The sequence below is a fragment of the Protopterus annectens genome, chromosome 11.part0 (assembly GCF_019279795.1).
Source record: "Protopterus annectens isolate FY-2018-M chromosome 11.part0, PAN1.0, whole genome shotgun sequence".
NCBI classification, from domain to species: domain Eukaryota; kingdom Metazoa; phylum Chordata; order Ceratodontiformes; family Protopteridae; genus Protopterus; species Protopterus annectens.
In genome coordinates, this window is record NC_056745.1 from 1,225,751,074 (window position 1) to 1,225,777,735 (window position 26,662).

At 40.4% G+C, this 26,662-nt stretch overlaps 1 protein-coding gene across 5 annotated transcripts in view; it reads right to left on the bottom strand.

Moving 5' to 3' along the window:
* Window positions 1-26,662, bottom strand: part of SHANK3 (SH3 and multiple ankyrin repeat domains 3) — a 7,266,504-nt gene that overhangs the window by 764,607 nt on the left and 6,475,235 nt on the right. The gene's annotated exons all lie outside the window — the stretch shown is intronic.

Below are 26,662 nucleotides of genomic sequence, written 5' to 3' on the forward strand. Positions count from 1 at the left end.
GTCTGACTTGGAGTCTGCTACTTTCACACTGTGGGTTCTATCTGTGAGCCGGTTTGCAACCCACCTGATGATATCGGGGCTGATGCCCAGTTTGCTGTGCTTATCAATAATTCCTGAGTGAGAAATGGTATCAAATGCCTTGGCCAGATCAAGGTAGGCTGTATGAACTTCCTTACCTTCATCTACCGCTCTGGTGACTGACTCATAGAAGTCAACCAGGTTCAGCAGGCATGCTCTGCCTTTCACAAAACCAAATTGAGTGGGATCTAGAGTTTGGAGATTCACTATATCCTTGTTAATTAGGTCCATGATGACACGCTCCATAGCCTTACATATTAGACTCCTCAGGCTAATGGGACAATAATTTCCCGGGTCTGTAGTCGTTCCTCCTTTATGGAGAGAGATGACTGTAGCAGTGCACCATTCGGTAGGGACAAAGCCTGAGGTGAGGCTATAAGTGAACACAGCACACAAATGTGGTGCCAGTTCACTTTGTAATTCATGTAGAACACAGCCAGGGATATTGTTGGGTCCCATGGAAGCTGTATTCTTGGCCTTAGATAATACAGCTTTAATCTGTGCTGCAGTAATACTGGGTGCCTGGCATTCTTCCGGTGTTGAGATTGGTCCTTTCGGGGGAGAGGAGTAAAGTTGGCACTGAATCTGTCGGCCAGTATGTTGAAAATATCTGTTGGCTTAATATAGGAGGTACTATTGAGCAGTAACTCAGAGAAAATCTGGGTTTTACCATGGAGGTTCCTGATGTAAGGCTTTGTGGTTGTTTTTAGTGTCTGCCACAATTCTACCTTCATAGCTGGCTTTGGAGGTTTTGATGAGGGATCTCAACTTTTTGTTGAGGCTAATAAGGGAATTTTTCCAGTCTTGGAACTTCACCTTTTTCTGCAACAGTTTCTTCCTTCTGTTGTAGAGTTTATTAATGGCAGGGGACCACCAGACTGGCTTCCTTTTTTTTGGAGGACAGCATCTTGATTCTGTTGGGTATGGCTAGTTCCATGCATTTGTGTATGTGTTTGTACAGTGCATTGGTGTATGATTCGGCAGTCATGCATCTATTTTCCATTGGCATGGGTGCTGTGAGGTTAGCCACCTCTGTTAAGGTCTTCTTCAACCATGCACAAGGTACAAGTTTCAATCCTAACCTCCAGCCAATTCCTGCTTGGAGTTTGCATGTTCTCCTTGTGTCTCTGTGAGGTTTCTAACACCTTCAGAAAAACATGCTGAGTGTTTCCATCTCAAACTCACCACTGAATGGAGATTGGGGCAGCAGCACAGACTCTACATGGTGCCCTAGAGGGAGGGGGAAGAGTCATATAGACAAGCCACTTCTACTCTGGTGCACAGTATCCTCAAGATAAGAGAACGTGTATCACAGCCTGCACTCCATGGCAGGGCTAGCCACTTGATGGTGTAAAACATGGCTCTAGGGGATTCAGTCATGTTTACTAATGTCACTAAATGGGCATGGGTATTTGCTGGTGATAAGTGGATTGAGGGCCTGGCCTACTCTGATCTACACCGGGGACTCATGCTAATGGTGGGAGGGGTGTATGTGGCACTACTGGCCAGTGTGTGCCTGCCATAAAGCCCAGCAGCCCTGGGTCAATAAGCTACTGGCTGGCCAGTGTCTAGTTTCCCAGCCTGGCTTATCTGGGATAGTTGTATCAAGCAAAAGCTGGAAGTAAAACCAATCAACCTGACAAACATGAACTGAGAATTGCTACATTCACTGTAGGTTCATTGCCAGGACACAGCTTGGAAGTCGATGACATGATGGTATCGAGGAGGCTGAACATCCTATGTATCCAACAGACAAGATGGAAGGACAGTGCAGCAAAGCCACTTGGCTTGGGATCCAGAGTCTAGTATTAGAGGGAGGACAGACTAGAAGTGGTGTGGGAAATGTAGTGAGAGAGAAGCTTCAGAAGGCAGTGAGGGATGTCATAAGAACTAGTGACAGACTCGTGGGAATCAGATTCCACTTTAATGACAGAGCTTTATTGATAATTTCAACCTATACCCCACAGCAGGGTTGTGATAGTGAGGAAAAGAGTGCATTCAGACAGCAGTTGCAAGATCTACTAGATAAAGCAGGACAACGTGAATTGGTGTTGACAATGGATGACCTGAATGCTAGATAAAGCAGGACAATATGAATTGGTTTTGATAATGGGTGATTTGAATACACATATCGGGATAAACATAACAGGATATGAGGACTGTCTGGGGTCCACATGGGTGGGGTAACAGGAATAAAGCAGAACAGAACATTCTAGACTTCTGTCTGATAAATGGCTTGATAGTAGCCAACACATGATTCAGAAAGAGAGACAGTCACAAGATCACATACAAGAGTGGTCAACATGCAATTCAGGTAGACTTCCTTCTAGTAAGGAAGGAGCACAGAGGTAGAATTGATGATTTCAAAGTCATCCCCAGTGAAACAGTCGGCCCATAGCCTAAATCACTGGTTGCTACAATCAGCTGCAAGAAGTGGTCAGAGAAAGCTCTAAGGTCAACAGAGACCAGGCTGAAAACCTGGAAGTTAACTGGAGAGAAAGTACAACAATTCAAGGAATTACTCAGGGCTCTAGCACCCCAAAAAGAGGAGGAAATAGGTGGAGATGAAGAATGGCAACACCTCAAACCAGTATGTGTGAGGACTACAGAACAAATACATGGCTGAGCCAGTTATGGAAATAAGGTACATAAGGAAGGCTGCTGGTGGTGGTGAAATGCAGAAGTCCAGGAAGTCATCAAAAGAAGGAATGCAGGAAAAAGTGGGAGATAGAAAAGACCAACCAGACTAGGAAGGAATACTGGTTGTCTAACAAAGAAGCTAAGAAACGAGTTTCAGTAGCAAAGAACAGGGCATTGGAGGCACTCTACCAGCTTCTGGAAAGTGATTCCGTAGGTGGCACAAATAAACTATATCAGGTTGCAAGGCAAAGACAGAGAGATAAAGGAGATAGTCCGACGCCCTTCATAAGGGATTTCAGCAACAACCTGCTCACCAGTCAAATGCAGATAGAAGGAGTACTTCCAGCAACTTCTGAATGAAGAAAACCCTACAGAAGCTGTACTGTCCCAGACACAGCCTAAGATGAGAAAAGAAGAGGAGCCCATCCTAGAACAAGTAAGAATAGCACTAAGGAAAATAAAGTCAGGGAAAGCAGCAGGCTCAGATGAGGTCACAGCAGATATGATAAAGATGCTGGGTGAAATGGAGAAATAAATCCTGAGGGCACTCATAGCAGTGTGTAGAGAAAGGCATATCCTAGATAAAAACACAGAATAAGCATACTTGTGCCAGTGTACAAGAACAAAGGAGGCATCCACAATTGTGGGCATGAAAGTTCTGGAGAAAGGGTGATAAATGGATAAGCTGAGCAGTAGAAAGTAAGATGGGAGATGAGCAGTTTGAATTCAGATCAGGATGCAGCACAACTCAACTGATGTTTTCAGTGAGACAGAGAGTTGAAAATAAGCTAGAGATGAGGAAAGAGTCCAAATGGGCATTACTACACTTGGAGAAAGCATATGACAAGGCCCCAAGAAAGCTGATTTGGGCAGTAATATGGTGGTTCAAAATCCCAGAAGCATTAGTAAAACTAGTGTAGGCTATGTACAAGGACCCACTGACTCAAGTACAAAAAGTGTTCAGTCTAACAGATTGGGATCTCTGTAGGAGTGGGTGTGCACCAGGTTTGAGCTTTGAGCCCACTGGTGTTCATATTGATGATGGACTACATTAGCAAACAGGTCAGAGGAGACAAATCAACAAAGTTGCTGCATGCAGATGATGTGGTACTACAGGCAGACTCTGAACAAGAACTTCAGCAAAGGATAGGGGAATGGAATGCAAAACTGAAGGCACATGGGATGAAAGTAAGTGCAGTTAAGACAGCGGTAATGGCAACAAACTGGGGAAATCAGAAGAAGCTGAGAACTGAGATAGAAGGGAAGATAGTAGAACAGGTTAATAGCTTTGAGTGTCTGGGATGGGTGGTTTAGGAGAAAGGAAATCTGAATGAAGAGGTCAAAGGTTGAATTAGAGGGGCTGCAGCAAACTGGCATCAGGTGTAGTGTATGACAGAAGAATGCCAAAGAAGCTGAAAAGTAAGGTGTATAGAACAGTGGTGTGACCAGTACTACAACATGGTATACAAACCTGGTCAATAAAGGCAGAGCTGATGTGGAAGCTAAAGGTGATGGAAATGAAGTGCCTGAGAAGGATGGTAGGATGCACTCTGTGGGACCGAAGATGAAATGAGGACATAGAGCAGAAGCCAAAGTAGCTCTAATTGCAGTAAAGAGAACAGATTATTGTGTTTCAGACACATGTGCAGAAAAGCAGAAGACAATCTGGTGAAGAAGATTTGGGACAGACAGGAAGAAGGTAGGGGGAAACAAGGGCATCCAGCAAAGAGGTGGATGAATTGTGTGAGAGAAGATCTGTGACAGCCAGGCATGAATGATTGTAGAAGAAGATAGGAGTGTGGCACTGAATCAAGAGAGATTGCGACAGTTAACACAATCCCCCAACCTCATGTAGAAAATGGGAAAAAGGGGGTTGATGATGATGATGATGATGAGGAAGGTGAAATGGACTGCTACGGCTCTGCTTTGGTTATGAACTTGTTACAATAGTTACATAATATCAAATATGAGACAACTTTTCAAGACAAAAATAACAATGTTTAAAAAGTTAAAACAGAATACTGTCTTTTACATTTAAGATATCCTCTACAGTCCATCAGTTAACCCTCCTATTTGACAAAGAAAGAAATACAAGGTCACATTTAGTCATGTGACTCATCTTTCAATTTGCAAGATAGTTGCTGATGATGTAATGATCTGCATTTCAACTTAAACATCCATAAAATAGGCAATTCCCTATCACCAGATGGCAAGAAATTAGAAGGTTTAGGCCCTAGAACCGAAAATGCTTTCGAAGAGCTAAAGAATACTTGGGAATGACATAGGATATCGAAGTTGTGAAACTCAATCTAAAACTATATAATTACCTTGAATGCCCTTCCATAGGGATTTGCAGATACTGAGATAAGTAGTTTGTAAATCAGAATGCCAAATCTAGAATTTGCTGTTGGCATGTGCCAATGTTTAGCTGCAGGGTTCTTGGTCAGTGACATATAGAGCTGTTCCTCTTAGGAAGTGAGACAGTTTTCAATGTATAATGTCACCAAGAACTGTTCGTGATATGGCAGTAAAGGAGATGACATATGGGATGTCCGTCCTCTGGGCCAAGAATGAATGAGCCTCAATCCTCACCACTGACACCGATGAGGGATGTTCACTTGGAAAAAAAATAGATACACACAGTATTTCCAGATGCAGCTCTCTGCACCAAGCACAATTTCCCTTAAGAGCACACAGGGAACACACTCCCATCCTAGGGTTGGGTTTTCCTTTCTCTCACCAGGCCCCAAATAAGACTCCACACTGATCACACCTGTAGAGTTGAGTACTCAGCTGAGTATTCCAAGCCAAGTCCTTCACCACCCTGTCTGTGAAACCAGTGCTCTGTGTCCCTGCTCCAAGTAGCTGACACACACATACACACTCTTTGAGATTTGATTTTCACACACACACACACACACACACACACACACACACACACACACACACACACACACACACACACACACACACAAACACACACCTGGGAAAGGCTGGCATAGATTTACCAGCTATGCTTCCTCTGCCCAGACTATAAGTTAGATACTTCCACCAGAACACTACAAAGCCAACTATTCTATTATGCTCTTACAAAGGTACCCAATTATACTGAGTAAAATTAATGCTAATACAAATGGTAGCGTTTGAACAATGCAGCAAGGCTTTCAGAAATGGCCACAGTGTCGCCAAATAAATATAAGTACTCTCAAATGTTAAAATATTCTCTAAAAGACCAACCACAATGAAATATTTAAGTATATTTAATAATAAATAATAAAATAACATGAAAATACTAAATATCTATTTACAATAAACACCAGAATTTCAATCAATGGAAATATTAAAAATAATACAGATACTGAAAAACAGTACTTAACTAATCTCACCATATTTCCCTGACTGATCTAAAGAATTACTATTCTCTGGTTACTTGCTAAAGCAAGGCAAAAGGAAGTGGGTGAGTGATCCTTCTTTGTCAGGTTTTAAAAACAGACTGCCCTGAGACTTCTGTCTCATCTAACATTAAAACATCATTTCAGTTCTGGATTACAGAATGCCATCACATACATCTGATCACCTGACTTCTACTTCCCAAACTACTCCCCTTTACTAGAAACTGAGCCAGAATCTTGCACATATGTGTCACATACACACACATAGAGCTTTGCTAAGATGTGTTATAGCATATGGAAGCTATAAAACCATTTAAAAATGTTTACCCTTCCAGGATAGGAATTAGCTCGTCCCTAAAGACAAAACAGTAGGATTCCCAGTCCTGGTTTTCAGACATTTTGTCTCTGGCTTCAATAAGAACTGGAAGATCCAATCTTTATGGCCCAAACCAGGTACTTTAACTTCAGACTATTTTTCAAAGTTAGCTGGACTGAGATTAACCTCTTTTCTTCTCTTCCAGTATTCTCTGTTACAATGTATTCATTTCAACAGTTACAGTACAGTCTGACATACAGGTGTATTTCTTTTCTGTCCAGCAGGACCCACTTTTGGTACATTTTTAACACAAGCAGCTTTACAAATTCATTTTCAACACAAGCACCTGTACAAATCAGTTTGATATACAAATAACATATAATTATTTACAAAACTCCAGCTAACTATGCTGGCATATTTTACACATCCACTGCACTACTTCCCCTGGCATAGCTGGCAACACTTTACATCATCACAACACACGTAAGCATATCCTTCATCATCATATTCTAGATGCCTGTCTCTCAATGCCTATGGAGGCTAACATTAAAGGAAGTAGCATGTCATAAGGCCAGAATGTTGCTTCTTTAATTCATTCTGTAACTTTATCCTCACTATTATACTACAATGTTTCATATGAAACATATTAATTGTTAGCTAAATGTCAAAGTGTCCCTAATAATCTCAAGTGTATAACATACTAAAATGTTACTTTTCAGTTTCTGTAACTGTACCTCTCAACTGTTCATAATTTTGTATGATGTTCCTGATTTTTTACCTCATATTTTTGCCCTCTCTCCTTTAAAATGTTTACACATTGGAGTTTCATACTTCTTATCGGCCAGGAAATGCATGTTGATGTAAACAACTTGATGTTCTATTAACTCTATAGCTGCAATACAGTAACATTTTTAAAATTATGTTTGATTTTTGGGACCTTTTCATCCATTATTTTTGGCACTGTTCATCATTTTTGAGCAAAGAAGTTGAGATGTATTCAGACTGTAACAGATCAGGTATGGTGAATCAGATATCTCACAGGCATACTGTCGTCTTCTTAAATTTTTCATTATAAAAGATACTAGCAGTTGAAGCTTACCTTCACTGCCTGTCCTAGTCTTATTTGAGATATGCATCTATTCTTCTCTTTTGAAGCTTTTCTGTTTCATCCATTTTTTTCTATTTTTAGTGGTGTATTATATGTGCATAAATTCACCCCAGTACTTGGTGAGTCACTAAGCAACTTCACTCCAGTATTTTGCTTTTCCACACAATGATTTTTTAAATAAACAAAAGGCTTACTTAAAGCATTCTGCATGGCCTTTTCTCATTTGTTTTCCTCAGTGACCACTTTTGGGAACACCTTGCTACTCTGGCAGCTTATTCACTACTTAAAATATAATTAAGTAAACTATGAATGAATGAATAGATAAAACATAGCTTGGCAGCAGAAACCCTTCCAAGCTATCTAACACTGTCTCAAACGTAATGCTGCTGATTAATGCTAAATATTCATCTGCACAACCTGTAAAAAAATCCTGCATTCATCTTTCACATGACCAAAGTTGCAAATTGAAAGTTATCAACAAAACAATAAGCACTTTCTGTGCCATACTGTTACCCCTTCAGAAGGCCCACTTCCATGAAGAGACAGGAGACCACTGTTCACTAGAGGAGTGACATAAAACTATATGCAACAAATCAATCATACTCCTATAATAATAATATATACTGATATATCCCCAACAAATCCAGAAAAGCATATCTAATCTATTAATACTTTGAAGATTGTTTCGAATACTTAAAATACATGGTATAACTTACTACCTATACATGAATTTCAAATAGTTATATCACAAAAATTGATACAGTAATAAAATCCAATTATCAATTTATATACTTCTTATACCCAGTAATTGGGCAAATCCTCCATTTTGCTACCTGAAGAAATGAGTTACTTCACATCAAGGAGAGCCATTTGGATTAGACTTTTTACATAAACTTGACTGCCAGAGAGAAAGAATCTAGTATACATCTGATAAAGAAAGTAAAGAAAACACATTGCACCCAGGAAAGGGAACCCACTGTACCTAGTAAAGAGAATGCACTGCATACCCAAACTAAACAAAACTCACTAATCTGAAATATCTCATTAACTTCATCCATTAACATAAACCAGATATATCATAGGATCATAGGAAGTTACTAGGCTATTGGTCCTGAAGCCCTTATAAGCCTAGCCAAGAGTTTAGCCCATGTATAGACAAATCAGCACCCAATGCCCCTGTCCAGCAGGGACACGGGTGGAATCCCAGGGATGTATTTTCTATTTCTCATCTAGTTATCCAGGTTGTGCTTAAAAAGGGGTAAAGAGGTACTCTACTTGATGTGGAAAGGGAGTCTATTCCACAGATTGGGGAGTCTCTGGGACACAAATCTGTCCTGCCAACAAGTTCTATTGATGTCACAGACCAGGTTGAGGCCATGTGTGTGGGTTACTCGAGTGAAGCTTGAAATGTGGATATGCAGAAGTCCCATCAAGGCGGGATCCGAGATCACCTTGTGTGCCAGACAGAGGTCACCTCTGAGGAGTCTGTATGAAACAGAGTAGAGGGATAGGGCTTTTAGCCCAACTGTGTATGGTAGATTTTTGAGGCCTTGGATTTTCCTGGTGAGGAACCTCTGTGGTCTCTCCAGCTGCTGCATGTGCTTTGTGAGGTGCATAATGAATGGGAAGTTGCACTCAATAATGGGCTTTATAAGGAAAAAATACAGGGATGTTATGAGGTCGGCCATGTAGAAAGCTTTCTGTACAATGGAAGCAACATGGTGGTCAAAAGTCAGGTTACTCACAATCTGGGTGCCCAAATCCCTCACGACTGACTGCATGCTTAGGACATTGTTATTAATGTGATAATTTGTGGGGACATCACTCTCCCCAAAGCGGATGATGATGTATTTTTGTGTATTCAGCTTGAGGCCATGTTTCTGGCACCAGTCATTTGTTTGGGTGAGATGCTCTTGGAGGATGTCGACATCACTAGGGGAATTGATGACTGTGCCTAGCTTTCAGTCATCTGCAAACTTGGTCAGCCATAGCCCACTGGTTTTGGCCTACACCTCAGAAAAGTATATCCCAAATAACAGAGGCCCCAAGACCAAACTCTAGAGTACGCCACTCAATACGGGTCTACTGTTTGAGGTGGCTTCCCCTACTTTGACTAGGTGGGTTCTATCAGTGAGCCAGTTAGCTACCCATCTAGTAACATATGGATTGATGCCTAGTTGAGAGAGTTTATCTATTATGCCTGAATGGGGAATAGTGTCGAAGGCTTTGGCCAGGTCAAGGTAGGTAGTGTGCACTGCCTTCCCCTCATCCATGGCTTTGGTGGCTTTCTCAAAAAAGTCAACCAAATTTAACAAACATGACCTCCCCTTGACGAAGCCAAACTGTGTGGGATCGGGTGTTTGGAGGTTGCCAATGTCCTTGTTAATGAGGTCTGTTATAATCTGTTCCATGGCCATTCAGATCAGGCTTGCTAGGCTGATGGGACTATAATTTCCCAGATCAGTGGAGACACCACCTTTGTGTAAAGGGATGACAGTGGCTGTCATCCACTCAGCTGGGACAAGCCAGTACTCAGGCTTTGGTTGAATAGGGTGCCCAATGGTGCTGTAGGTTCCTGCCTGAGTTCATGTAGGATGCAGCCTGGGATGTTATCGGGTCCCATGGAGGCTGTATTTTTTGCCTTTGAGAGAGCAGTTATGACCTGATCCCTAGATATAAGGGGACGGGGGAGGTACTGGGTATGTCCAGATTTACTGATGGGGGGGCTGAGGGGTGACATTTTTACTGAATCTGTCAGCCAGCAAGTTTGCTATATCTACAGCATTTGTATATGTGATGTCCTTGACCACCAGTTCTGAACAGATCTGGGTGCTACCTTTGAGATTACAGACATATGTGAAGAAAGCCTTATGATTGTCTCTAGTAGATGTGGCCAATTTGGACTCGAAGTTTGATTTGGCGGATTTCACTAGTGCTCTTTTTTGCTTGCTTAGGCTAAGGAGAGATTGCTTCCAATAGGGCACCTGCTCCTTCTTGGTCCTGGACAGCAATTTTTTTCTTTTGTTATAGAGTTTATATATTGCAGATGTCCATCAGACAGGTTTACTGTTCCTTGTGGAGGATGATTTAGTCCTGTCAGGTATACCTGATTCCATGCATCAATATAAATGTTCGTATAGCAATTTGATATAGTTATGTATGCTGGTGCCAGTTCCTAGAGGGGAGAGGGTGCTGTGAAACTGTTTATACCATCCCTCAGGAGGCTGTAATCAGCTTTGAAGAAGTTTTTTTTTGTTTCCTGCCCTTCTTGCTTCATGAGAGAAATATATATAGTTTGAGATCATGGCTTCTATGGTGAGGTGTGGGTTATTACCAAGAAAAAGCAGTGACAAAGCCCATGACATCAAAACCAAACCAGACTTGGACATCAGAGTCAAGCTATCATGAGTGAGGAGCCCCAAGCCATAAGCACAGAGAGAGGTCTACAGACATCACTGGGAAAAACCCATTCATTGAAATATACATTTCAGTTGACTTTGATAAAACAAAATGCAGTCACCACTCATTAAAGCGAGAAACACCCTTACCCCAAAAGCATTTAGAAATCCTTAAGTTGATCACAAGCTGAATGCAAACCTATCCTCTGTGTCAAAGCTGAGTTAAGCCTGTTACCATTATGTCAACATAAAAGAAAAATCCCTCCATCATTTGCCCCTCCACCAGGCATACCTTTAAGAAATATAATCTTACTTTATACAAATATGTGAAGAACACTTAAATTATGCTACAGCTATATAAAGAACTCTTAAAGTAGTATAACAATTTGAAATATTAATAAATGCAATATAAACCAACATTAATTCAAACCTTATCACAATTAATAGTATTTTAGTATTTAAGTGCAATACCTACTAGTAAATAAAAGAACACTAATATACATCAGTTATCTCAGCAGTAAAGTGCATACTCCATATCTTCAACATCTGCTGTGCTTTGTACAATAAATAATCTTTAGATTTCTGCTTGTCTTCAGTTATTCCATAAAAGAGATCTCTGTCAGTCAGGGCATACTGTGAAAGTCTGTCTGGGTCCACAACTTTATCCATAAACCTATCCATACCAACAAGAAGAATATACGTTTAGCTCTGCAGGATAAGCTGAAACTGCAAGTTCTTCAAGCTACATGCTCTTGTAACCACATAAAACTGAGCTTGCTCATGTGATGTTTCAAAAAGTACAATCATTGTCAAAAGACATTTCTCTTTTTTTGCGCCAAAAACACATTTTGCTAGGCTTCCAAGTTGTGCCATGACATGTTCTTTAAAATGTCATGACTTGAGACACTCCAGTCATTGCAAAGATGACAAGAAATTAAGATCCCACTGCCCCAATACAGTCCAATACAACACCTGCATTCTGTCAATGTTGCATCCATACAGAGGTAAATCTCCTAAACTTCCTGTACCCTCAGTCATAAACAGGACCTGAAAATACTTACATTGACCCCCCAACACTGTCTGCTCACTGGGAGAGAGCAGTCTGCATATTTCAGGGGGAGAACCATGACTTCTGATTGGCAGGTGCTGATTGTTCATCCTGTCTGCTTTACACTTAGCAGTGAATCACTGTAGTGCAGTCACTTGATACTGAGTAGAACATCATCTGCAAACAAAAGAGATGCGACTTTGCAACCTGCAAACCTCCAAACTGATTGCTTAGTAGGTGCTTTGTTATAGCAAGATATTCTATTATGATAACCACACATGGGGAAAGACATAAAACAGCCTGGATGGAGTCCTGTACCCACCTTGTATATGTCCCCATCCCAGAGAGTGCAGTCACACCTGTTACATCACAAATGCAGGAATAGAATGGGATGATGCTGCAGTCCTGGGGACCCACACTGTTGTAGCACTTCTCTCCAGACATGTTAGGGTGCACAGTCATGTTTCTACTGGGAAGTCCACAAGGTTTAAGCAGCATTAACTCCCATGACTCTTCTGGTATCTGTTGACCACTTTTGAATACAACTGAGTAGCAGCAAAAATTATAGCTGAATATCAGAATAAATCTTTATGATTTACTGTTTGGCTGCTGCGGAAGTATGAATAAAATAAAAATTAATAAAGAAAATAACTATCTAGCTGTCATTAGGGCATTTCTTCCACTGTTACCCTACCTTTGTTTGTACTAGAAAAGAAAATCACTTTCCTTTTGGAAAAGTGTCAGTTACTTTCATTTTTTTTGGCCTTGTCATGTTTTATGTATTTCTTTTTCTTTAAAAACATGCCTATATTCCATTCTTCTTACAGGTTAGCCTTTCCAAAACAAACAAAAAATAGTATCAGTAAAATTCAGTATTCACATAATAAACTCCAACACTAATGTTAGTGAATGTTTATACTTGTAGGTACATACACATAGCCACTCACTTTTTTTGCATATTTGTTAACAAAAACAAGAAATATATAAACCATAGTCAGAAAAGCAAGCAGCCTGTTCCAAAACTGGGCCTTTATTAATCACAACTTATCAAACAAAATATACAATGGGAAAGATTGAAATAAAAGTCTGTTGTCAAAGAAAAGGTAGACATTCAGCAGATAGGGTGGTATTCGCAATAGTTGTATTTAGGTATAGTGGGAAGTTTTGGTGGATATATCAAAGAATACATAAGACGATTCAGAGGACATGATGAGCTTACACACATCAGTCTGAAGCAGTCTTAGAAAGATGTATGCAAGTGAAGAGATAATGACGTAAACAAGAAGAATGCAAAAAAAGTCTGCATGTTATGCAAATATCTAGCTCTTCCATCTTTTGTGCAATTTGGGAGCATGTCATCTCATCAAAGGTAGTTTCAGTGAACACAAAGAAATTGAATGCAGTTCACTTAAACCACTTTCGCCAATAGTGAGATTGCCTTTTTCTTCAGTGTTGTGCAGCCTTGGAATTGTCATATATAATTCCAGGTGATGTGTGTGTGTGGGGTTGCACTTTAATATTCACTGAAGGTGGTTTTAGTGAACTGCATAAGATTTCTTTGCATTCACCAAAACTGCCTTTGCTGAAGCTACATGAATCTGTGGAATTCATAGTCACTTTTTGATGGTCTTCAGTGCTGTGAACAGAAGGAATATAAAGGAAACATTGCATCTTTTTAGTCTACTTTACATTCAGCAGAGATGCCCAGATAAGCTGCTACCACAGCTATATCTCATTTAGAGGTACTTACTTTGACCATGTCAAAACCAGTTGGATTTAACAGAACCTGCCCGCCAAGAAGGAGAAAATGCAGGCAAAGGCTGACCCATCTCAGCTTTGCTATTAATGAAATTTTGGATGGATTGGGGAGGGTGCATAGATATCTATTATTTGTATTGCCCACAGACCTGGACTGTGAAGAGTGCCCTTGTTATACCCATGGATACCAATATATGTATAGCCCTCACTATACTCTTCACTGGGACCTTCCAGCAACAAACTCGGGACATGGTGGATATCTCACAGGTGAGGATACTTCAGCATTTCTTTACCATACTCTTGGTATATGTAAATCAGTACATCTGTTTCACAGCAGCACCTCAAGACTGAGCCAGTACCATGAGTGCCTTCGATGGGATGGCATGTTTTCCTGAGGTGCTTGGTGTTATAGGCTGCACCCATGTTGCCATTAGGGCCTCATCTGGTCTATGGAGGGGAAAGGTACTGGGAAAGGTACCTGCATCCCCTCCTCTGACAATCTTCCACCTACCTTCCTGAAATTTGCTGCTGAATGCATAGCCTATCCAGTATCCCTATTAATCAACAGATCCATTCAGGAAGCAACAGTGCCAGCCATTTGGAAATCCTTCTTCACTATCACCCTGCATAAAGGGGGGAACTCAACTGACCCATCTAACTTTAGACCAATTGCCATCCTCTCCCCTCTCTTAAAAATACTTGAAAAATGTATTCACACACAGGTTCTAAACTATCTCCTCCAAGAAAACCTTCTCACACCCACGCAACATGGCTTCCAGCCTAACCACAGCAAAGCTACTGACCTACTATCATTTACACATACAGTCACCGAGGCCCTTGATAACAACCAACTCATATCCTGTCTTTTCCTTGACCTGTCCAAAGCTTTTGACACTATCTCACATCCTATTCTTCTGTTTAAACTCACTAACCTCAGTCTATCTGGTACCATCTTAAACCTTTTCTCTAGCTACCTCTCTCATAGGCAACAATCTGTCTGATAGCTCTCCACTTGCTCTCCTACCTTGCAGTCACATCTAGTGTACCTCAAAGATCCATCTTGGGTCCCCTCCTGTTCAATATTCTCACTAATGAACTTCATACATCCTGCAAACAATCTTCCCTAATCCAATACACAGACAACTCAACTCTCATCTCCACTTCCATCAATATTTCTGACCTCCATACTCTTACCCAAGAAGCATTTCTATCAATAGAAAAGTGGCTGTCTGATAATCTACTCATCCTAAACCCCCCAAAAAAACAAACTTTTGCTTTTCCTCCCTCGTTTTCTCACTCACCATAAATCCACCTTTATCATCACATCCTCCAATAACACTGTCATAAAACCAGATTCCCACATAAAGCTCCTTGGTGCTATCATTGACGATGAACTTAAATTTAACTTAGATATCCTCCAAAGTATAAAAAAAAGAAAAACACCAAAAACTGGGCATGCTTTATCTCAGCAGAAAAATTTTAAACTAGACTGTCCCTGGCTCAGGCACTTCTCCTCCCTTCCCTTCTCTATGCTGCCCCAGTCCTAACTAAAATTCAGTTCACAACCCTGACCAAACTCCAACAAACATACCACAAAACAGCAAGATTTGTCACACTTCTCCTTATAACTCACACCACTGGCTTGACTCAATTCTCTCCAATGGCTAGAACTCCCACAACTTCTACTATCACAATTTCAAATCATACACTCCATATTATACAAACCATCATCCTGCCCTGCTCTCTCCTCCCTAGTATGCACCTATACTCCCACTTGTACCCACCGCACATCAAACCAGCAACTCCTAGATATTACCAACCTAAGAAAACTGTCGGTAAACTACTATATAAATCCTCAGTTGTCCAAGCCTGGAATAAACTTCCAACACCTATACATTCCATTATCCACTCTACACATTTTAAAAAAGAACTCAGAATTCACCTTCTAAACACCAAGACTTGGACCTGTCATGACCCTACCTAACTCCACTACACTCCCATACCTTACTCTATCTTACATTCCCTTTGTAAACCCTCTCATTCCTCAGGCATCTTACACCACCTCCTCCTACACTTTCCCACCTTACACATGCAGGCTCTCTCACCTTACACTTGTAGTTTTCTGAAAATACTGCATCCTTAACACATACTCTCCACCACTTCATTAATTGTATATATGGCTTTGAAAGCTCTACTGCTGAACATACCCTAAAAAAATGTTCACTATTGTATATATATATATATATATATATATATATCTTCTGATCTGATGTACCTTAACTATTACTGTATCATGAATTATGCATTTTCATGTATTGTTAATTGTCTGTAACTGGAGCTTTTCTCCTCCGGTCTCCACTGAAAATGGGTTTTCTAGCCCAGCTGGACTAACCCGGTTAACAAATGTCAATAAAAAAACAAGAAGGGCTTCTATCCCATCACCTGCTAGGTAGTGTATGATGTATTGGAGGTACATCATCAACATCACTGCCCAGCATCCTGGCAGTGCACATAATTCCCATATTTGCCATACAAGCTCACTGTATCGCCTCTTCCTGCATGGTAGGATTCCTTATGGTCATCTAGTTGGTAGGTGCAAGACATTTTATTGTTCCTAATCTTAATTATTTCATATTCTGTATAGTGGTATTATAGGTAGCAAAGGTAGTACTGATTACTCATGGCTTCCTGTTCTGGTATGTGTTCCTATACAAAATTTTGATTTAAAGGTGATGCATGCTACCCACTTGAACTTTGGCTGATGATTTCAGTCCGCAACCCCAGAGTGCTGCCAAGGAGTGTTTCAATACCTCTATGTCTCAAGCACAGGTAGTCATTGTGTGTGTGTGTGTGTGTGTGTGTGTGTGTGTGTGTGTGTGTGTGTGTGTGTGTGTGTGTGTGTGTGTGTGTGTGTGTGCGTGTGTTTGGCCTGCTGAAAGCCTATTTCCATTTCCTGGATGAGTCCAGGGTACTCTCTAGTATGATCATGCTACTGTATGCAGGATGTTTACTGCCTGCTGCATTCTGCACAACGTGATCATACATCAGCCTGGTGCGCAATTGCCATAGCCAGTCACAGATAGTGGCAGTGGAACTCCCTCTATCATTCCTCCCACCTGTGAGTATAATGATGGTGGCTAGCTGCTGGCAGTAGCACAGCAACCCCTCCTGCAAGCTCATGCATGGTGTTTGGTTATGCAGTCAAAGAGGTGGACTCTGCCCATAACTGTGGACTAATGACATTTGCTTAGTGAAAGTGCCAGAAACTTCACACAGATAATATTTGACACATGCAGTGTTTCTTGTGAGCTATGCTGTGTGGTGCATGACGAACTTACACTGTGCATCCAACTTTTTTTTTCTTTTTGCAACAAGAGAGATGTTGCTTTCTGAAAAAGTAATATCGGTCATCATTTGTAGAATGCTGAAGGTTGAGTTGTGCAAGTGGTAGTTATACTGACAGGGTTCAACTTTGTAAAAGTTGGTGGTGTAGCACATTTTTATGGCTATACTGTTATTTTTCTATGCAGTGTCCAAAACAGGCTATGGTGATAGGCAAGCACCAGAAAGTAGCTCAATAAGAGAAAAAAAAATCCCTCTTTGGGATTGTTTGGTATGTGTCTTTTTAGATTCCTGGAGGAGATCCTGCAGCATCCTTCTGTTTAAGCAGATTGCTGGATAAGTACTGGTTTCTCCTTACTGATTTTAAGAATGTTACTTACATTTCAAAGGTGTCATATGAAGTACCCTTTAAGGAGAGTGTAGGTGATGGCCCCACAGATTGAGAGTAAGTGCAGGCATGTAAGCTTGATGCATAGTTGCTCTGATAGATGCAGGGGAAGCTCTTGACACTAACTTAAAACTGTGCGATTTAAACCATGACTGAGAGGTCCATTCTGGTGTTGTGGAAATCTGATGAGGCCTGGGTGTCTTATTCTTCTTTGTGGCATCTACTGGAATGCTTACAGCACTAATCTGAGATGTAAGTGGTACATGGCTTACTTGCTCGCCAATAACGTGGACAGCCCTCAGCCATGTCCACCTATGCTCCGAATGTTATTCTGGTAAACCTTTACGACTGCATACATGGAGGCTAACATAGAAGCTATATGTGCAATCAGTGCACATGGGGAATCATAACTGGATCGCATTGTCCCTGACCTCAACCACTCAATTGTAATGATGAAAGTCCTCCCATATACCCTGCAGTACTCTAACCATGTTGACCTGACTTGCAGTGGCAATAGCATGTGCATGAATTATGTCATGGCACATCTGATGCTGGGCAGCCCTGGCCTTGTATACCCCTGGAGCTCACTGGAAAATATGCCTTTGCCTGGCACCTTTGCGTACAGGTGTCACAGTGGGTACTGATTCCTCTGGAAGGGTAGTCTCTTCATTAGAAGGTTCAGGCTGTCCACTGGAAGCAGGTGTTGTGTCGAGCTGTGTGATACCCCCCCCCCCATCCTGACCGTGTGAAGCCATATGTGATCATTTGGTTGTTGTGACTTGTATCTCGTTAAGTATTTCTATGTGTACAAAGGAGAAGAAATGAGCTTGCAATGTATTATCTGTAGATTTTCTCCTGCCTCTCATGTTGATGGCACACTTATGATGTGACATGTAGGAGTAATATGTGCAAGTGTTATGGCAAATGCATTTTAGCATAAAAGTAAGATAAGCTACACTAACTGACCTTCCACAATGTCTGACTGTGGTTGTTGCAGGGTCTGAGGGTACTGGTGTCAATGCCACCTGTAATGATGTCACTTTACCCTCATCTGCATCCAATTCATTGCCCATTATAGACAGAAGGTACTGCTTGTCTGGTGTTAAAGGACAGAACCACCATCAGTGATGCCATGGGCAATCACATTCTCCCTAGCTTTGGTCGGACATGTTGCACCACATTATTGGCTGTTTTGCTGCTTGCTAGGGTATAGTTCCTTCCCCTTACAACATTAATAACAGCCATTACTTGATTCCATGCCTTATCTCTCTCTCTCTCTGTCGGTCATTCTGTGTTTGGTCTGTATTTTCCAGAGGCATTTGTCATAGGTCCTCAAAGCATCCATGAGGATGAGATTCTTCTCAGGATTGAAGTCATCTCTCCTGTGAATTGGTTCCAACAGTTGTTTCATGTCCTGTCAGTCATGGTGTGACAAAAGTGAGATAGCGACACCTGCCATCCTTGTGTAATACTTATAAATATACCTTGCAGCAGTAATTCCAACTTCCTGCTTTCCAGTGTTGTTATCTATACTTCCTGTGCTGGGTTTCCTCTTCTGCAGTAATGATAGAAATGAATGTGTATGTTGGCTGTAAGGGAGGGGTGTGAGAAGGGTATTGTGGGTAACTAATTACCTCAAATTAGTTGCCATATAGCAGTAGCCTATTTTCCCCATTCATAGTAACAATAATCACCAAAAATCCCTTGACACAGGTAGACAGCACTGAAAAATGACATTTCACACATTCCTAATCATGTCATTCCTACATAAAGAAAATAATAATAAAGGACTTAAGAGTAAATATAATGCCACTATCCAACAAATCTCACTGAATTACTTTGAATACCTAATACCAAACCACTTTCTTCTTATTCGCGTTCCTTAGAAATGAGTTTAGTCCATACGTACTTTTCCCAGGTTACTTGAGAATAGTGCAGTAACCTGGGAAAAGTACATGCTCATGAGAATAGAGCAGGGATAAGCCACGGTGGTGTGTCACCTCACAGCAAGAGGTTCTCCCATTCGATTCTCGGCTGGAGCGCCTTCTGTGTGGAGTCTGCACGTCCTCCCCGCGGTCGAGTGGCATTCGAAAGACATGCGTGCCTTTGTTGAAGGTTGAGCGTCGGGCTGGCACCTCGGCACCATAAAAATTGACTGCCAATCATTAGTGGACCAGAATTCCGCTGTGGCGACCCCTAACCAGGAAAAGCTGAAAGAAAAACAACAACCTGAGAATAGAGCAGCTTGACACAGCACAAAATAGCAGACTGAGGCCAAATGGTGTAAGCTGGGGACTACTTATGAACTTCTTATATAAATAAGGCTCTGATGCATCCTGCTCTATGAATTGCACTGCTGCTCACATGTTCTTAAAGGCATAAAAGTACTCGGCTGGCTGGGGGTGAGATACACTGAGAGCGATGAGCTCATGAATGCCCATAACTGGCAAGAGCACCTTGTTCACGCTCCAGCATGCTCTACCTTTTGCACAGTATGTATGCATTTCTATGACAAGTGCTTGACAAATTAAACTGTGTCTGTTTCTATTCTATGCAAATGTTACTTTCTATTTACAGTCCCTACAACTGGGTATAAAATCTGCCCATAATCTACCTCAAGGGAAAAAATAGTAATAATAAAACACCTTCAAACAACCTACTTCAACAAAAATGGTTTTGTAATTAGCAGGCCATGCAATTAATGTCACTATTCACATAAATACAGGTAAACATTGACATGACTATTTCATTGCAGATCAGACTGTATTCACCTTGGTCACTTGAAGTTATTGCTAAAGTTAGCAGACCTTGCAGAAATGTGCTCTTTCTACCTTCTTGAAACTGGCTAACTGTAAACATTACCATGCAGAGCAATTCATAAATACCTGTTCCCCTCAGCCCTTCACAGACACTGTGCTGCCTTTGAATTTATCAGGTGAGGAATTTTAAGCACTGGTTATAACAATTTGTTAAACTCCGTATTACTTAAGAAGGAAAACAAGAGCTTGTCATTGACTGACCAATTCTCAACTTTGCTGTAAGTTTGCAAGAAATACTTTGGCAAGACCTTTTCACACATTTACACAGTAACATGTTGCATTTCCCCTGAAATATCACAGAGCAGTGCTTCAGTATATGAGGCATGCATAACGTGGAAATCTGTGACATTAGTTAATATGATGGGTTGTAAATACAAACGTTGCTTTCAGCCGTGATGCACAAACATGGCATGAGTAAGTAACTTTCCTCCTTTCCTGTTTTTCTTTATTCACAGCTGAGGAAGAGATAGCTTACAGCCAACGTCAGGGACAGCAGAGGCTGGAGAAACTTGTACAGAGTGCTCATAAGTAGTAAGAGTATAAGACGTCTTTGTTCTTTAAACGCCTTTATTAAATTATCACTTAATACATTGGCAAAGAGACATTAATGCAAAAGAAAACAAGCCATATTAGCATTTTAGTTTCTATTTACATACATTATACTTCACATGTTTTCATTCTTTATAACTATCATCAGTCCAACATTAAATAAATTGCCCAGTTCCTCCTGATCATTAATCTGTATGTACGGTTCCAACATTTCCCATTTATTTCTAATTCGGTAATTTGTCTTTTTGGTCTCATGATCCCACTCTATTACTTTCTCTCCCTAGTTATTTGCTTCTAGTACCTTGGTTCTTTTGACAGTTTTCTCTAGTAAATTCTAGCCCCCCCTCTTGATTATTTTCTGTACCCCTACTTGCAGTCATAACTATTTGTAAAATCTGCTTTCTCCATTCTCATGTTGACTTACTTCATAGAATATGTGCTGCTACTCTATGAATACAATATTCTGTATGATTGTTATTATTCTCTTTAAGGATTTGCATCCCAAATCCCAGTCTCCCTTTATTTTTTTAACTTCTCTCTGCTTTATCATCATCCATTTTCACTTTGACTTATAACCTTCTGCTTGTGTTATGTATATGAACCTTAAATGTGCAGCTCTAAAATATCCCTTTGAATCGGTTAATCCAAAGACACCTTATGGATCAACATATCCCACTTAGCTCTTGCCATCTTCTCCTCCAAGATATACGTATTTATTAATCATTATTAATTATTGCCCACGATTTCTCCTCTGGCTGATAAAAATATGCCTGACCTGTATATAAAAATAAAAGGACTAAATACATTTTCACTGCTTGTATCCTGCCATTCATATCTATAAATAAGAGCTTCTAAGTTTTTTGTATTATTTTTTTGTTTAGTCTCTTCCTACATTCCTCAGCTGCCATAACAACCATATCAAAATTCTTATACAAATATTAAATCGTAAAAATCAATATCATCCTGCAATAAGTAATTCTGTAATCTAACTCACAGATGACATTCAGAGAAAAAAAGAGAGCGGAATGAGTGTCAACATATTCTACTGAGGTACAGCACTGTAATGAAATTGATTATACATGTATATCTATAAAGCATTCCGAGGTACTGACATTACTATTGTCACTTTTTGGTGTTACAGTAATCCATAAAGTAGTAAAGCATTAATTCATACACACAATTTAAGAAACATTAAAACATTAATGTCAAGTGCCATCAATGCTTTCTTCAGAATGCAGCCACAGGACAGTGCATACAGTAGTTAGTAGCCACTTCTGAATGAATGAATAAATTAATAAATAAATACATTTATTCATTTCATTAAATTGATTTCAGTATTTTCTAAACATTCAGCAATCATTCTTGTCTCCATTTCTCTCTCTGTCTCTCTTTCTTTTCCTCTCCCTTTCATGTCATTTTTCCACAGTTCTAGAGACCCCAGGGGCAGTTTAGCTGCCTGTCTCAAAGGTAACTGAATGCTCACCACCTCCCCCTACCCACCCGAGGACATCTTGACAATGTGTGTTGGGGGGCTTCACCCCCTGTGGCCCCCTTGGTGTTCAGAAGCCTGGTAAGCTGTGAATCACAAATGTTAGGTTCTGGTTGAGGGAGCAGTTGCAAGGGTGGTGTAGAGACACTGTGTCTGATTAAAGGCCTCTTCCAGTACGGGCAAGACTTGCTGACTCATTTGGGTCTGATCATTGAGCCACCGGAGGTCTCCACTCCCACATTACTGGGGTCACCCTCTAAAGATATACCATAAAGGAGACATAATTGAGGTCCCCTTGGCTGGAGTCAAACCTGAACATCACACCTTCACACCATCTCCATTGGTGTCTGCTGTAGGTCTTCTCCTGCACACCATCAGCCCACCACACTGCTCCGTCTGTCTTTTATGGTTCATCAGTTCATTAACTCTGCCATAATCCTCTCTCCTATACCCTTTTCCCTTACTCTTTCCCTACTTCCCTCTTAAGAAAAAAATGGGAAAATGGGGGTCTACCCCACACAAAAACTTTGTACCCCTCCTCTCCCACCTACCCCACCATAACCCTTTTCATGTTCTGTGTTTTGCTTGTTTTATTTCTCCCTCATTTCCAGCTTTCATGTCTTTCCCCTTTCCAACCTTATAAAAGACTAATCAGGGTGTCCACATAGGGATACCCTTAGAGTCAATAAATGAAATATAGCTTTTTGAGTTTACCGATGGATAGCTGCACTCAGCACAGCTCTCTACAGATGCTCATAAGAAATCTTGAGAGATCTGCCTAGGTCTGTGTATGCACCCACATATCAAAAGTTGTGGAAAGAAATTTTGACTTTATATATATATATATATATATATATATATATATATATATATATACATACATAGGCTTCCACTGCACATAACTATACTAGCTTTTAATCCATTTTACTCAGATGAAAATGGGCAAATCTCTTGTCAGCATTTTGACGCAAAACTGACATTTGCCATAATCAGAGTTGCACTTTTGTGCTTAGACAATTTACTTGTAGGCATTGTAGCACTCTCTGTTGATTGTTCTTGCACATATGAGAATTGTGGAACAATGAATAACAGCCATAATCTAGACCAAACTACCCTTCATTCCCTAATCCAATAAAACCATCTTGAAATCTGCAAAATATTTAAGGTTCATATTAGGCTAACTACCCTTGCAGGCTATTTTAAGCCTAGCCAATTACCCACTGTGAGAATAAAACCATGCACCTTGCGGCTGTAAGGTAAACACCTTACCCATTATGCTAACCTCACACTCTGCTTCCATTATATCTCCATACATTCTCCACAGTTACTATCCTGCCACACACCCTCCCTGCAAATTCTTTTTTCAGCAACTATTTCTAACATTCATCATATGAATCACACCCCAACCATTGGAAGTGACCCCAATTTCCATACCCACATTATAGCTCTCCTTGCTACCAAAAGTATCCCTAATAAAAATGTTTCTTCTAATCAGTTTTGCAGTTAATGCAGAAAATTAAGGCTGGGAGATCTTAACAAGCTACATCCTGTATAACAAGGTTTAATTCCCTTAGCCTCCACTTGCCTCCTGTGTAACTTTGAGGGGGGCAGAGGGGAAGGTGATGGCTTGGCTTACTGCATTGGCAACACCTGCATTAGGCCAGATGTCTTACCTGTGGCAATGAACCTAGTGAGCCTGCACTGTTACTTGGGGGGGGGGGGGTATGTGTGGTAGCATGCATTTACCCTCCTCAAGCTATGGAGGGGGTAGGTGGGGAGTACCCGATCCCTGATGTCTAGATGATGGCTCCTACTGCTGGTTAACCCAAATGTCTACCCAAAGGGTGGAATGAATGGCCTATAAGACACTCACTTCTGAAATCAATGGGGATTTGAGAAAAAAAGAGGCTGATAAAAATTGACAAGCAAAAAAAAAATGATTATTGTTATTGTTATTAATGCATTTGAAAGATCACAAAAGAAATAATCTGAGTAGCAATCTTTTTAATCTGACTACTTGGCTCTGGTTACACTGCCAAACGAACCTTTGCATTAGCAATAATGGCCTGGTCTACTCTTCAAAAAGCTGGGTTTCATATGGTAGCATCTGATAGTAATGACAACCACATGCCTTTAAAAATAGCATTTCTACGGGTGCCTGAGTAGACTGTTAAGTATTTATAACTGAAAGCAACTGCAGTAGAAGTGTTACATTGTAGCATTTCTACAGGTGCCTGAGTAGACTGGTAAATATTTATAACTGAAAGCAGCTGCAGCAGAAGTGTTACATTGTAGCATTTCTATGGGTGCCTGAGTAAATTGGTAAGCTTATAAATGAAAGTAGCTGCAGCAGAAGTGTTAACACTGATTGAGTTATATATTATCTGATGAACACCCAGCAGAGCAAAATCAATGGAAATGACAAAACATCAGCAAATATCATAGAAAGCTGCAACTCTGAAGGTAGTCAGTGAAAGAGCTTCCATAAACACTTGTTTCAAAACGCATCTACAAAAAATCATTTCGGAAAGTAAGCTGGGAAAGATGGTGAATGTGCACAGTTTGTGATTCAGAAACAGAAATAGGAACAATAGCAAAGAGTAGAATATTTATAAATTGGAATTGGGGAAACACCAAGCCAGGAAGTGCCAGTACAGACAGAGTAAGAGTGAGAAGATTCTTTGATGTAACCAGATACCTGCAACACAAGAATATCTTACCACTTCAGTACTCATGAAACACATGCTCATCAACTGTTAAAACAAGTAAACTCACTTCTAAATGTTTATTATACAAAAGATTCCCATTTTCAGGTAATAGCTGGAAGGTGCATGCATTTTCCTTTCAAGGATGTTAGAATGAGATAAGGTGTTGGCATGTTTTGCTTTGCTGGATTTTGAATACTTCTAGGTGTTTTATTTACTAGGATTTTGTTGTGAATTTAAATATAAAATAGTATGCTTTCCAGTATTCTTTTGGAAAGTTTATGCTTGCAGGAGGATTACTTTCCAACATTCTCTGACAGTACTCTTTTTGCTTTCCAAGATGGTTCGGAGATAGTTATTTGTACAGATTCTCCTTTGCTTCCAGCTGTGCAGCCATGCATTGGTTACCAATGATGTCTCACAGTACCTGGTTCTTCAGTTTAATTCTCATATGGGCTGCTTTCTGCTTGGAGTCTTCACATATGTTTTTGCTGGCTGTTTTAATTTCTTTTCACATCTCACATAAGTGTGTTGTAGATAAACTGCTGATATTCCCAAGTGTGTGTGTGTGTGTGTGTGTGTGTGTGTGTGTGTGTGTGTGTGTGTGTGTGTGTGTGTGTGTGTGTGCGCGCGTGCGTGTCTGTGTATGTGTGTTTTGTATGTGTGCATACAGTGATGTGATACTGTCCCTTTTGAGATTAGTTTCTGTGCTCTGTGTCAACGGAGTGCCAGGGTATGATCTAATAGACCTCTGACCTTGATTAGGACCAAGTCAGTAAAAAATTTTTACTTCCTACTAACCATACTCTGTGATATAATTTTTAGACAGAACACATACAAGACCATTCAACCATTACATTTCCTGAGATGAAACTTTAAAATAGACTCTTCATATATTCTTCATCATTTTAGCATGACTTTTTTAAAATCTTTTTAGCAGACATATAAGTTCTGTCACATTCACTGAACCCAGTGAGATTCAGTATCTTAATGCAATCAAGTTTCTTGTCATTGGAATTCATGAAGGCAATAAACATACAGCACACACTTTTGTTTTCTTGTTATACTGAGAGCAGTACAGCGTGCACGCATCAGAAGGGCTATCCTCGGGTATGCAGATGCTTACAGCAGGGAGAAGGTACTTGGCCTCTCCTGTTTGTTCATTCTAGAGCTTATTATATAAAGAAGTAAGTGGACATGAGTATATCTAGGTTTGAGGATGACCGTGGATTTTTGCCTAAGTATTATGCTTATATTCACTGGCATTCCTGATTATATCTGTCTATGGACAACACATGTCATACAAATCATTTAGCTCTGCAACATGTAGTTTTATGGAGTATAATTCTGTCTTGTTACAGGATTACACATTTTTACTGCTGGAGGCTTCAGTTTAGGTGATACCATGAAGTTTCAGTAGTTGTTAGTCACTGTTTTAGGTTTATAGATTCACCGATTAGTACTAGGCTAACTGCCCTTTTGAGTCATTTTAAGCCTAGCCAATTATCCCATGTCAGACTCAAACCTTGCACCTTCTATCTGTAAGGTAAGCACCTTAACCATTACGCAACCTCATTGGGCCCATCATACTTTATAAATATTGGGTGGTAGGGTACATTTTTGTGATTATAA